Here is a 15,031-nt window from a genome sequence, read left to right on the forward strand (position 1 = left end):
CCAACAAAACCAAAACACTAGCAGAGATGAAAAAGAATATGAGARGACAATGACATTATTTATACAAGTACCTACCTCACCTCAAAAAAAGATTCRAGTGAGTTACACCACTAAGAGCCCTCCAAAACCTCCCCATGTGAAGCTTTTGCAGGAGAGTGTGATGTGCTCTCAGTCTGGCTCAGAAGGGAGATGAATTTGGCTAAAGGTAAAACTCACTAACTGAATACCACTTCACTTCTCCAGCTTATGAGATGAATACCTCTTTTTCCTTCAGCTTGTGGGAAAGAAATGCAACTCATCTCTTATTACCTGTTTCATCATCCAATGAGAATCAGCATCAGCAAGATTCTCAGAAATTTGTACACATTGTTTTTCTTCTTTTTCAAAGAGTCAGAAAGATTACAGATAACGCATTAGGCCACTTTGAACTGAAAAAATCAGGGCAGATCCCTGCAAACAATCCTTTGCTTTTGTTTTAAATTAAAGTGCTTGCATTATCAGAGACACTGTTTTGATCTGGATGTTGAGGCAATGTTTTTGTTGTTTCTTATGTAAAAGTGCTCATCCATRCTCAGTCACAGCAGAGACTGAGCACAGCATTACTTAGGTGTCTGCCTGGGGTGTATGTTGTAGGGATGTGTCCTATTTTTGAGCTATTTTAACTTATGCTTCATATTCTTSTGCTTTCTGATAAGTAGAGTTTATGTCAGAATAATTGGCCTGAGGATTTTTCTTTCCAGTCCAGTACATTTCTGAGGTACAGTTACATGGGAGATAATGGAAATGCCTCTGGAGTATSTGTCTGACAAGGGAAATAGCAAGAGTAAGGAGTGAACACAAAACAGGGACCTTGTCAAAGAGTGTGCAAGTGAATCAGTTCAATCACTCATGTGGGTGACGTGTCTGAACAAATTGAAGCTGACACAATGGTCAATTTGACTGAGGAAAGTATAATTTTGGATTAGGGTGAACACCTTTAATCTGCCAATTGTGGCAGTCTTAAACCTGTAATTGAAAGAGCACAGCACTGCTTTACTCCAGATGTCAGTCAAACCCRTTCACCCTCCCCTGACCACTGATCAGTTTGCAGTCTCTTCTGTGTTTACTGATTAAGCTCCTAATATGTCCTCTCTTAGGCAAGATTCTGTGCTCCACCCGAAGAAAATATCAATCTAATAAGAGCAGCCCTTCAGAATAACACTTTGATTCACCTGATTTTCAAGCAGATGGTATTCAGGGCACAGRAAACAACAAAACAGAGTATCACCATGTGTTTAATTTTAGCTCTTGCTCCCTGAATTGCCATTCGAGCTATACAGCACTATCTTACTTTTARTGTGCTTGTTTGCCCTGCCATTCCAGAATTGAAGTCAGAATAGGGTGTAGTAGTAGTAGTCTGTAATTCAGAATAGGGTGATTTCTGCCCTGGGAGCATCACTGCTAGAAGACGGTTGAGTTTCCAGCCCACCTTRCTTGTCCCACCTGTTCCAGACTGGGACAAATAAGAGAATGATTTCCATAGGCATYTTATCCTCAAACCTGTCTGTGAAATTACAGACCCAGGATACTGAGTCATGGGAAGCAAGGATGTCTTAACAGCTTCAGGAGAAGAATTACTCCATCCCTGCCCACTTGCATKCAGATGGTTCTATGATTTATCCATAGAAATGGTCCATATGCTGCTCACAGTCTCCTGAGACTTTTTCYCCAACATCACCTCTTCCAGCGTTTAGATTAAAGCAACATGAAATGGAGAATAAAATTAGCCTGACCTTGCAGTAAGCAAAGAGGTAACAGAATGACTTGCTGCATGAGAGGCTCTCTACTTTGCAGCATCTCAGGGAAATTCAATATCAGAATCACAGAGCTTTTTGAGTTGGAAGTGACCTACAAGGAGCATCGAGTCCAATGTTGCTGCATCTTAGCTAATGAAGCAGGTGAACCCTGCCCCACACGTTCCTTCTCTAAATACAGAACCTGGCATTCTCCACAACAGTTTGAATTCCAGCCTCTTTAATTTGATGGTCATCACTGTTACAATTGTTTTAAATGCTCRCTGCTGTTGCAGCTCTAGAGGCAGAAAAAGAGAGGAGCCTCTTGTCATTCTCAAGAGCAGCCTTGCCTTTGTAAGGCAGGCTGGGGGGAAGTGCTGAAGGGAAAAGCAGATTCCAATTCCCTGGTAGGAAAAAATATAGCGAAATATTAAAATAGCTAAGGAAACTCATTTTTTCAGCATGTGAGGTTGAAATAAACAGGCAAAGAAGCATCCCACCCTCCAGAGCTTCTTAAGACTAAATCATCCAAACTGTTAGTTATCCATCCTGTACTCTGTCATTATTCTCTGCCTGTCAGCTCCTTGTAAGGGCTGCCTGTTCCACCCCTCTTGTGTTATTACGGTTGCCATGCCCTCCTCTCACCAGCTCCTATCAGTTATAATGACACAGTGAGGGGAAAAACACCACACTCAGGCTTCCAAATTACCAGGAATTAGAGGAGCAACAGTCAAATTGCTTAAAAAAAAAAAAAAAAAAAAAAAAAAAAAAAAAAAAAAAAAGAAAAGAAAAAAACCCAGTCAAATTATCAGCTCCCGCCATCCACCAGAATAAAATAACCAAAATCAGAGTGAGAGAATTTTGCAATCTGTAGATGATTTCTACTTCTGGGATTGCATACGTCATTAAGATTTATAGGTCAGTCCAGAGCTTAAAGAGCAGATGTTTTCTCATTATTTATCTCCCTAGCTAAGGCAGAAGATTCCTTTTTAAGGAAATCTGCGTAACACATGCAATGAAAATAGATCAGGTCCTACAATGAGCCTTTTTAACCAGCTCCTGAAGGTTGAGCTGAGACACCCATCAAAGAGAAGTTTCATTTTACCCTCCACACCAGAAAGAAATGTGCTCACTAGTGTCTGATACTGAAAATGTCAAATAACAGAACTGAATTTTACTTCTTATCTGGCTGTCCTCTGACTATAGCTATGAACACTTGAAGAGTTTCTTGTATGAACAGTCAGTTGGCTAGCAGGCTTCTGCACTTTATCCCCAAGCCCTGGGTTTTTGAGCTTYAATCAAAAGATTACTTTAATCAAAGTACTATTCTCAATAATATCACTGCTATACRGGCTCTTTGTAAAGCACAGCCTGTTATTGCTGTGTTGCAGGGTCCCAAACTGATCAGAGCAATGTCACTTCCACAGATATCTGTCCTCATCAGAGCCCTTCTGGACTCTTGTAGCCCCAGAAATGAAGCAGCTTTCAAGGACCCATTTTTCTAACCACTGCACCCCTTCATGGGCACATCACTGGGGACTTTGGAGGTTCTTTGCCCAGGACATCTTCTATTGTGAAGGTAGAAAGAAAATATCAAAGCAAATAAAATATTCCAAGAACTTGAATTGTGAATTTTTTCCTTACATCAGAAATACCTGTTTCAGAACTACAGAACATCCTTTCCATCTTGYAACATTCTTTCAAAGGATATGATTTCTACACACTTATAACTTCCCTAAATTTTTGCATATGCTCTTTGGTCTTTTTTGTCAGTGTAATTGGGCTGAATAGGWTCTCACATATTCCCAAGGCAGCTGGGACTGTGTCTGGCCTTTGAAATGTTTCTAACTCTGGGATCACAGAGTGCCTTSTATGTGAAGATCCTCTTTCTGATTGCTCTTCCCTTGAAGAAATGCCTCTGCAATCATCCTGCTCCAGGCCTTGGAAGCACTGCTGAGACAGCTCATGCCTGAAGAACCTACTCTGAGCCACACACCTCCAGGGTGGTAGATTCACTTCAGAATTGAAAGTAATTAAGAGTAAAAGGAACATAGGCTTGTACAGCAGCCTCACTATCAAACAACACAAGCAGTAAAGCTCTTCAAGTAAATCACCAAAAGCCTTCATAATCCTCTGCAGAGCCAATGCCCTCTTWTTGGGACTTTACAGGATCTCCTTTCCTCTGCAGATGCTAAGGCATGGAATGGAAGAAACCTTGTCCCTTGTCCTGAGATTCCAATTTCTTACAGCAGTCACTCTGCTTCTCAGCATCTGCAGGCAATTAAAGCTCAAAAYCCATTGCTGATGAACTGGAACAACCTGGAGCCTGCCTGCCCCCTTTAGCAAATCTTTTGTTTTGAGAAATACCACCACAGCCCCCCACAGCAGCCAGTGAGGTGCTGTGTGAGATTTTAACAGGGATCTGGACAAGATGGACCAACAGACCAAGGCCAATYGTATGAGGTTCAACAAGGAGAAGTGCCGGGTCCTGCACTTTGGTTATAACAATCTGCCGGGTTCAAAGCAGGCAGGACCAAAGACAGGAGTGAAGAAAAAACCCCAAAATCATCTGTCTGAGAGAGCCATCCAGAAAAGAAGCCACCTACAACAAAGATCTGAGGTCCACAAAGGAGAAAGCTCCAGGGTCAGCATTAGACACAGGCACACCTCTTTTCCACTGTATTTAGCATTGGTGTGTCCTCAYCTTGAGGACCATGTGCAGTTCTGGGCCACACAATTTCAGAGAGATGTGAAGGTCCTTGAACGAACCCAGAGGTGGCACCAAAGCTGGAGAAGGGGCTGAAAGGCATGTCCTKTGAGGAGTGGCTGAGGGCTTTGGGYTTGTCTAGTTTTGAGAGAAGGAGCTTGAGGGGAAACTTCATTGTTCCCTACAGCTTCCCRAGGATGGGAAGTTTAGAGGGAGGTGTTGGCCCTAGTGACCATCTAGGGACAGGACWTGTGGGAATGTTATAAAGCTGCATCAGAACAAGTTTGGATTTGACATTATGAAACATTTGACRTTGACATTCTTCACTGAGAGGGTGGTCAAACCCTGGAACAGRCTTCCTARGGAGATGGGYGATGCCCTGAGCCTGTCAGTGTTTAAAGGGAATTTGGATAATGCCCTTAATGGAATGCTTTAACTTTAGGTCAGCAGTGAAGTGGTCTTGCAGTTGGAATCAATGATCACTGCATGTCCCTTCCAATGCCACTCTTCCATTGCACTCTACCTACAGCACAGCTCAAACAGAGAGGGAGGTCCAGGCCTGAGCTGAGATGGAGCTCTTGGCTCTATGGGAAGGGGTGGAGGCTGCAAGTTAGGCTGGTCATGAGCATTATGGACCATTAGTGTCCTCAGGGCTCTGACATCCATCATTGGGCATTGATCTGTCTGCCTTTAGGTGAGATGGCTCAGCCAGCCTGACCTTTCAATATCACCCATGGCAGAAATTTGGATTCATTTTTACAACATAGCTGGAATTTGCTTAGATTAGCTGGATGGTCTGTCTGTCCCACTATAGAGCAAGTTACCCTCTTATTTCTTGTCTTTAACCTCTTTCCTATGTATCTGCACAGCGGCGCAAAGAGCCATCTGCAGTGCCAGTCTATCCATGCTCTGTTCAACTGTGTCATGAGGAGGTAAAGAAAATGCATTAAAAAGCTGTAGTCWGTGCTGTGTGCCAGCTGCTAGTGTCCCTTGGAAAATATTTGTGCTGTTTGGTATTGATGTGAAAGTTCTCTTGGCAATTTGTGTGCTGCTTATAGTTCTTCAGGATTCCTTCCCTCTTTGGCTGCCCCAGAGAAACGTGCTATGCGAGCCAATATGAGCATTCAGCTGAGCTGATCCAGTCCAATACTTTTCTGTATTAGGCAAAAAATATTGTTTTCATTACCAATCTTTAACTCTTAAAAAAACCCCAAACCAACAAAACCCTGCAACTGTAACTGTTTCTCATAAAGTCCACATTGCATAAACAGTTGCCCCAGGTCCTGGGAACAACAGCCTGTTCCACATGGACTGCACCACAAAAGCAATAGCTCACAGTGGTCAGGCCAGGGCAGAACAAGGACGTGCTCTCTGTAAGGGACAGATGGTATCTATTTAGCTAAACATTCTTCCACTAAGGCTGTTTTAACGCCTAGATAATTTTTATCAGCTTCTTATCACATTTGGGAGCCCAGCATGCTTCTGATAGAGGCTGTCTAAGTGCTTCCCAGAGAGTGCTGTAGTTTCTGGGTTCAAGGCAGCATATCAACATGAAGAGGAGGTGTGTGGATGTGGAGGGGTGGAATAAAAACAACCCCATGCCATGTTTGCTGATTTTGAAATGTTCTTGGATGAATTTCCAGGTAGAATATAGATGCAAGAATGTGGGAGGCCTCTTTCATCCGTACTCAGTTTTGCTTTACGTTCAGGGCCAGGCTGTGAGCCTTTAGCTCATCTGTGTCTGCACGCTGTTTTTTAGGCTGACATGAAGGAGGTCTGCCAGTGCTCTGAGCAAGTCAGAGATGCCTCACTGGCATCTGTAGCATGGTATAAAGCCCAAGCTATCCTGGCTCACGTCTGACTGCAAAATTCAGTGTAGACATGCAACTTAGCCTGGCACCCAATCCTAGGAATGCTTCCCTTCCCAGATACTTCTGTTGTGAGGACAAGGTGTTACTCATCCTCACTACACATATCACAGGGTGCCTTACTGTTAGACTGTCAGGCAGAGTTGTCATCTGAAACCCCCAGTGCGGTGAGGCGATGCAGCCCTGCGTCAGCCCTCTTGAACTGTGACAGTGCCACATGCGACATGAGTAGCACGACTTCTGCACAGTGTAGCACGCACCAGAGCACCGTGATGTAAAGAGTGGATGGGTGTTCAGAGAGAGCAGAGGGGAAAGTATGGGACACTTATGAAAGGCAAAGAAAAGTCTCTCTCTCACTCTCTTTCTTTCTTCACCAGGGAACTGGCTCACACAGTGCTACAATAACAAGAGCTGGCAGGCTGCCCGGCATCGCTGTACTTCGGTTGTAAGTGAACTATGAGTCTCAAGCAATCTTCTGGGAAAAGTTCACACCAAATRTATTGTATGTTATGTTTTCCCCTCATTGTATTTTTTTCCCAAAACAGTCTATAATATTCCTTCCCTGTTGTATTGTGGATTTCTTTAAGATCCCCAGGAGCTGCCCTTTTTAAAACCAAACATTTGGATAATCGAACAGATCTGGTATTTGAAGTAAGAGAGATAAACTAGTAATCTTCCTCTCAGAGCCAGCCGTCAGAATAAAACCAGAGCACAATTGAATGGTGGRGGTTTCTGTTGTTGGAAATTTGTTTCCTTGGGTGTTTTTTTTTTCTCAGTTAAAGCCAAAAAGTTCAATGAGAGAAAGCAGTGTGCTATTGAAACACTATCATTATACGATGTACAGCTTCCATGAGAGAGAGAGCCGAAGGAGAGGAAGCCGAAGCAGAGAGGTCTTTACAGCAGTAGTACAGTAAAAGGAAAAATGTTCCAAAAAGCATGTTCTCTGATTCCTTTGAAGCTTTCAAAAAAAGTCTGATGTGGTTTTACTTGATAGTCCTGGACACCTCAACAATGACAGCTGTAACTTCCACTGTAAGATGCATTCATTTATTTTTTCCTGTTTCTCAATGTGGTTTTTGCAGGGGCATAAAAAGACAAGTTTCTTAAGTTTACACAAACTATGAACACATTGAACATAGTYTATCTGACAAATCAGACCAGGGACAGTCAGCTGGAAACTGGGTAACAAAAGTATGCATAACCAGCCCAAGTACATATTCTCCTTTGCCCTGCAAATACAGATGATGGGGATTTATAATTTACTGATGTTTTTACTAATTAATTTTACAGTATTATTGCTTAGAGGCCTTTGCTAAGCTCTGCATTGCATAGTGTGAGGTGATGCATAAAAAATTTCTTCTGCAGAAGATTTAGGAGGTTGGCTTAGGGTGGTTTTGCAGATGTGTTGTCATGGTACACAAAGCAAACTCACAACAAACATGAAATAGTTAATACAGCTTAAATTAGCAGTGATATCAAGTACCTGTAATACCAGGAGACCTTGGCAGGAGTTTTGGGTGTTCAGCACTTTTGAAAGCCAGACTGAAGTTCCTTGCCATGCTTCTGACAAAAAGTCCTTAGAAATTAAAGACAGAAAAGAGTTATTAGGTTATCAGTCCAAATTCATCCCAGAAGAAAACACATTGAAGTCAATGAATTTTCACTGGGGATGGATTTACCATGACAAGATTGATCCCGATAGTATATTTAGAAGTGCTTTGTCCTATACAGCTTTAATTAGCTCTACATTAGTCAAGGTACAGTACCATTGTTTTAATCAGCTACCCTAGCAGAGAACTGTCTCTAGCTATCCTTGTCCACATTTCCTCTCCCATCCCCATCCCTTGCTGCCTCCTTCTCACCCCCTCATTATTTTATGTCTAATTTGGCTAATGAATTTCTCAGACAGAGCCTTCTTTCATGTTTGAGAAGGACCTTGCCTGTATTGAGACTAAAGAAAAAAAAAAAACACACTGAAAAAAAAAGACCAGAAAGAAAGGGCAAATTCTTCTACTGAGTAAAGCAAAGGTGTCTACGAAGCTTTAAGCTGTTCTTTGTCACTCCATCAATCCATGTGTAGCTAGGTTACAGTTTTTCTCCCCATATTTGGCATTAAGGTGGGCACGAGTACTTCAGTCTTGACTTTCAACACTGACTCACTGCATTGTCAAAGCAAGTGGTTCTTGTTTCAAACCTCTGCTTTACCACTGTTGCAATAGTCATAGTCATACACGTGTAAATGCAAAGAATTTCTCAAGTTGCTTTACAGAAATAAGGAAAGCATTTTAAGTTCTGAAGTGGAAAAGCACAATAATACAAGGCAAAGTACTGTTGCCGCCAGTACTATTGGTTGGTTGTTTTTTTTTTTTTTTGGTAATAATACTAATGTAAAAAATTAATCTTTTCTCCAAGTCTTGCCAATTATGTTTTTACCTTGYCTAATGAAAGTTCTAACAAGATTATAGGGAATTTGTAGTCTCTGTATGCTTTCGGTCATATAATTACAACTAAAAAAACTGTGTCGAGAATAACTGCAGAAACTGTGGGTTTCATTTCAGCATTTCAGTGCTGCCTTCTGCCAAAGGAAAAAAACGTCCACAACTAAGAAAAAGCCTCTAAAACCACATTGGACAAGTTACTAAATCCCATCTACGTAAACACGTGTGTGTTCATTTCTGAGTCACTGTATCATTTGACCATGCAAGAAACAAGACAGTTTGTCAGGAAGAATGTCAGGAAGAGCAGAATATAATTTTTTAAAATGCCATGTTTTCAGTTCTCTTAATGCTTTTCTAAAACAGGCCCACACTCACTTTAAAATTAACCACAGAGCTTAATTAAGCTTCTTCTGATTGTGCTGGGAGGGTTCCATGTTGTCTTCCTGTGGTCATTTCATCAGCCAGGGCTTTTCATGTAAGAATGTGCTGCATCCGTGTCACAGCATGGGGTCTCATCACAGACACCCGCTCTCAGCCTGTGAACACAGATTTTAATCCCCTTCCCTGCAAAAATGGTGACAGAAGGACATGTTATTTAATTACTCATGCATGCTCTCCAAGACAGGGTCCACAGCTCCACTTGTTTCATATGGCTTGTGCTATTTTGGGGGGCTGATCAAATAGGATAGTTGTTAAAAAAGGAGAAAGCCTCACAATAGACTTCTCTTTTCTATTTGATGAGAACAATATATGAAAAAATCGGCAGGATAAGAACAGAGTGGGAACTGAAAAAAATCTAGGTATGGTAAATATAGCCGTGAAATTATTTGTGACTGTTTCTGCTCTTGCAGTGAAGATATGTAAGCTAAGCTATACTGTGCAACTTTCATTCTCCTCCATTACAAGATCACGGGTCCAGCAAAAATTAACTGCAATTAACTTACCAAAGTTTTCATCTAAGTAAGATCTGCAGTAGTGGTTATGTTTCCCTCAGGTGCTAGAAGAGGAAAAAACAGAAGGAAGATGAAAGAACAGGTATAAACTTCTAGTTCTGCTTAAACAATGCATTTGCTAAATTGCTCCAGTCAAAATCATTCAGCAATTCCTACAAAATCCTATCATGAACCAAAGCAAAGCACGGCTAAATGAAACGTTATATATTGTATCCGGCAAGCAATCACTGTGCTTGCATTCTCATTGCCCTCAGCAGCACCTTAATTCTTTGATCACAGTCCTTTTATGTGCTGCACTGTATACAAAAGACTGAGCCAGCAATTAGCCGTTCTAGCGCTGGGTCCTGAAATCTCTGCAAATGCTTCAGCTCTTTAATGAATTCCTAAMTAGAAGGAAGTTGCAAACAAAGTTCAGCTTGTGTATTTTATGCCAGGTTCCCACAGCACTGTAGGTTTTTAGAGCTTAATTAATGACACTTGCATCCTGTATGCCTTCCAGAGTTTTAGTGGAWCTTTGACTGGTCACTTCAAACTCTGACATCTTTTGGACAATTGTCCTCAGAATATTGGGCAATCTCCCCAGTCTTTGGAAGGAGACAACAAGACATTGCTGCCAATCATGACTCAWCTGTATTAACGGGATGAACAAAAACTGGAGGGACAAAATGTGCATCATTTCAAGTAAACTACTCATCAGAAATCCTATGCATTGTATAGGAACCAAATCGGGTGATGAAAATTAAAAGCACAGCCTAATATACCAGCATTTGGGAACTCTGCCAATGCCCCTAATTAAAATTTTGAACTAATCTCTTCAGGGAATCCAAGAAATTCTTTCAGAAAATGGAACATTCTTCTATGCACATCCAACTACTTATCCTGTAAGAGGGAATATAAAGGAGATTGTATACGATCAGACAGAGGTCAGTCAAGTGGAAAGGACAGTGTGAAAGCTACAGGAAATGAGCCATGTATGAATGAAAATRCTGGAACTCCTTCTTGAACTCTGACTCACATAATGTAAGATTTTGCTGGTCCTCATCAAACGATCATTACATCAATGGAAAGTCTTCATTAATTTTAGTGTAATGTTAATGAGTCCCCAAAACAGGAGAATACAAAAGTAGATGTTCACAACATTAAGGTATGCCCACATGGCCTCTCTCTTCTTTTCTACCATTGTTAGGGAGCTTGTTGAGAGTGGTTTGAGATAAATGAGAAGTGTAGGAGCTGGACTGGAGAGGGTCTGAGACAGCCCCTGACATTGCTTTACGGACAACAGAAAACATAGCCAGTGCTGTTAGAGATGTGAAAGGATGGAAGGGGGCTGTTAACTGGCTGGTAAGTGGAGAGGGAAAGGATGTTGGTGAGTATTTCTTAGAAGAAAAAGCCCAAATCTTCTTTGCTTAAAAAAAAAAAAAAAAAAAAAAAAAAAAAAAAAAAAAAAAAAAAAAAAAAAAAAAAAAAAAAAAAAAACCCCAAAAAAAACCAAGTGTAAGATTTTAAGAAGAGAAATGTGATGTTAGGCAGAGTGAAGAAGAGTGGAAAAAGGCAACCAGAGCAAGTGTACAAGGCTGGGTTAGAACCTCGCACATGTAAAAAGAGACAAGATAGGTAGGAGTTACAAGGAAAGAAGTTACAAGCAGGGAACCTGCATCATGCTTAGTAAGTTTTGTCTTTGGCAAAACCAGCAGGGTCCTATAAAGAAAAATAAGTGAAGGCAGTAGGAGAGAACTACCAAAAATTTATCTAGGCTGGCTCTGCAATGAATAAATCTGTTTAGGTCAGCAAGTGAGCCTTGTAAGTCAAGCAATCCTATCCTGMGCTCAAATTATTCAAATCTATGGCTTTTGTTTGGCCAGTGTGGAGCTACAGGGTTTAATCATTGTCTTACACTTCCCATAGTCCCTGACACTCAGGCAGACTGGCTGAATTTAGGGAAATGGAGGCACAAGCCTCCCTTTGCATGGCTGTGAATGACTACATTTACATTTACATGCAAATGCTTTGCATAAGCAAGGCTCTGAGGACTCAGTTCTCTCGGCAAATTCTCCCAAGTGAACCCAAACATGACTTTAGCTCTGATATGCTTGTCATTTGCAGAGCTGTCCCTCTTCTCTCTGGCTTAGAAACAAACAAAACTTCCTCTCTGTTCTCCTCTTCCGCTCTGCTTTAGAATTCTTTTTCTGAGGAATCTYTTTGTGACTAAGCCATTTATGTGTCTATATTACATGTAATTCTCTGATGCCAGATGAGATAAGAGAGATAATCCTCACGAAGGATTTGTGGCATTATAGATTACAGCTTCCTTTCGTATGTTGTGTGCATTGCCTTCAAGAGGCCTTGAGTGATGCTGTAGGATCTCTGTATTCAGCTTACAAGACACTTGCATTCAGCACTGCCTTATTATAGGTTTWGGAATACTAACAACCCAACTAAGTGGCCAGCTGTTCAGATCCTGCTGTTCTCTTAATCCACGCAAAGGTAAAGTAACTATTGTGGTCAGTGGGATCCTTGCCAGGGTAACAACACTGAAACCATTTTCCTTGTATTTGTCCAACTGCCACTTCACTATAAAGTGGYAAAGTAAATAATAATAAAGTGATTGTTCAGCAGACAGAACAATGCTTTTCCAGGAAGAAGTCATCTTTTCTTCAATCATAGTTTGTCCAAGCCAGGAAGGCACCCAGTTACTCTGCTTTTATTATTATTATTATTATTATTATTATTATTATTATTATTATTATTAATATTAATATCCGAACTCCTGTTGACACAACCAGCTGGAATCTCAAAATTGGATTTTACTTATAACTCAAGAGTTTGCCTAGGATTTAAAGACTTTTGTGGATCTACCTGAAGGCGCCCTCACTAGGCATCTCCCAGGAAMAGCTGAATAACAGCTGAATTGCTGCTCTGGAACTCAGTTTCTCCATCAGAATGAATATGGCATTAGTTCTTCCAAGAGGTAATAATCACTAGGAAAACCTTTAGTTGCATTTCCTGCTGTGCAAGGGAGTTCCTTCATTCTTCAAATGAAGGAATTGAACAATTTTGGGAAACATGGAGGAACTATTTTCAGCAACTTTGCTCAATGACTGCTCTGATACGAGGCCAACCCTGGCTTCTAAGCCTGGAAAACAGTGCAGCCAATCTCTGTGATATGTGATGGTGTGAACCATTCACACAATGGTATATCCCACGTAGCACATGTGAGGTATCYCTAGGAGGAACATGGCTGATGATAAATTTACGTGACATTAACACAAATGTCATTTATGGTGCTCATTTGCCTAATTAATAGTGTATTTATGTTTCTTGAACATTGCACTGATCATTTTTTAATTTCCTCTCCGGTGAGAGCATTTAGGAGAGTGGGGGAATTTATGTTTGCTCTTCAACGATGGTACGTTTATCTCTACGGGGAAAAAAAATCTGCATTTTCTAGTCCCACCTACACTGACATTTTGCCTGCACTTGAATGGATCAGAAACGTTCCACTAACAATAACCATTTTCAGTGTGGAACAATGATATCTATCTTAAAAGAAGTCTTCACACCTCTTGATTTCAACCGCTCAGAAAGTGAAGCATGTAGCATAATTCTGCTACATGTGAGCAGGCAAATATCTAATGGAAATAGACCTTTAGCACCTTGTGTCTGTGTGATTTAGGATGTCAYAGATCTCAGTTGTTCATTGTCTTTCAGACTGCTGTGACTGTGTTGAAATCACCACTGTGACAGCCAAGATGAAGTAGCTGACCGTGTGAGCATTCCTTGTCCTTTCCAACACAAACCAAAGCTMCTTAGTTTAAATCACCACTGACGGGAACTAACTTCTTAAACAGGTTTGAACTCGATCCTTGTTGAGCACATCTGAGTGTGCCCCAGATTGCCCGGTTGAGCTCCAYGCCAGCACATGTGCCCTATTATCAGCAGCAGCAACTCTACATCAGTCAGCAGCTGGCAGGCAGGCCCTTGGAGACTTTTCTAGCTGAGGCTAGTGCAGCCCTTTAGCTGCTTCAATATATTCTCCGTGCACAAAAGGGGACATATCTCTATGCAAATGTTGTTTTTGCACAATGGGTGTCATTGATAGCAGGAAAGAGACAATGCTTGGGAGCTGGACGTGTTGTTCAAACATCATTCCAGTCTTTTTATATACTGTGATTAAGGCCCTTTACTTAGAACTGCCATCATGCTGCTGCTGGCTGCTTTGGGTGTGCAGAGAATATCTGAAATCCCTTTTCACCCTCTTTTAAAGAGTCAGTTGAACTCTATTTCTGTGCCTGAAATGCTAGAGTTTGGGACTTTCTCTTAGTGTAGATTCTGGCTTATCTGGGTAGGATACACAAACAGGTACATCTGTAGTACCCTTTTTTTTTCAAGCCCTACAAATATTTTCACTATTAGCCAATTCCTTTCTCCACTGCATTTCCAGGTCATAACCCCACTGTTGTCAGCATTACTTAGCCCTTGACACCCTAGCAGTATTTCTTAAGTACTGTCAGACAGGGCTCTTAGGCAACCAGGAAATCTAAAACAAAGGAAAACTGTTACAAGGAGAACATGGGACAGTCTGAAGAGCAAGTGGAACTAACAGACTAAAAGCCCAAGGGAATGAAATTAGGTTGAGACTGGGAATAAGGGCAGCAACATTTCAGAGGATTTGCTCCCAGGGCAGCAATAACAGCAGCTGCCAGCTCTGCCAGGGACAGTGTCAGTCAGATCAGCCAGGAATTCACCTGCTTTCAAAGCACAGCACCAGCACAGGGTTATTAGCAGCCCATGTTCAAAATGATGCACAGCTAAGCACAGAGACAGAGCACATGACTAACCGAAGGGATTAATTTTCTAAATGTATTTGTCTCTTTTCCATTCCTAAGTCTCTCCTGGGGACCTGTGATGCATCTGCTGTCCCTGTGCCAAAGTCTCAGACAGATCACTACATTTAGCCTACCAAATACTGACCACCGTGCCCTTTTCAGGCTTGAGAAAACGAATGGGGACCAACTTCAGCCAACTTGAGACAGAAGAGCTCCAATGGCTCAGGCAGTACCTGCAGATCTCCAGTGATCCAACCCAAGATCTGTGGGCCTGGCTTAAGCACCTGGCCACCTCTAAAAGCTGACAGAAACCCCTGCTCCCTGTCACATGTGCTGGATGCAAACTGCAGCTGAGYGCTGTAATTTCCCACAGCACAGCTGCAGAACTCCGAAAAATCCAGCATAACCAAGCACCAGGCATCCACCATCACTGTACCCAGGAGACCGAAGCCTTGTCACAACAYTGC

At 41.6% G+C, this 15,031-nt stretch overlaps 1 long non-coding RNA gene across 1 annotated transcript in view; it reads right to left on the reverse strand.

The window, feature by feature from the left end:
• Positions 1-9,337, reverse strand: part of LOC130573107 (uncharacterized) — an 11,476-nt gene extending 2,139 nt beyond the window's left edge. The window contains exons 1-2 of the long non-coding RNA XR_008965294.1: positions 9,161-9,337; positions 7,831-7,923 (exon numbers count right to left, since the gene is read on the reverse strand). This is a non-coding gene — a long non-coding RNA (uncharacterized LOC130573107). The remainder of the gene's footprint in view (positions 1-7,830; positions 7,924-9,160) is intronic.
• Between the last annotated feature and the right edge of the window lie 5,694 nt (positions 9,338-15,031).

Source organism: Malurus melanocephalus, unplaced genomic scaffold, assembly GCF_030028575.1.
Source record: "Malurus melanocephalus ecotype Western Australia unplaced genomic scaffold, MMel_1.1 scaffold_51, whole genome shotgun sequence".
Classification (NCBI taxonomy): Eukaryota; Metazoa; Chordata; class Aves; order Passeriformes; family Maluridae; genus Malurus; species Malurus melanocephalus.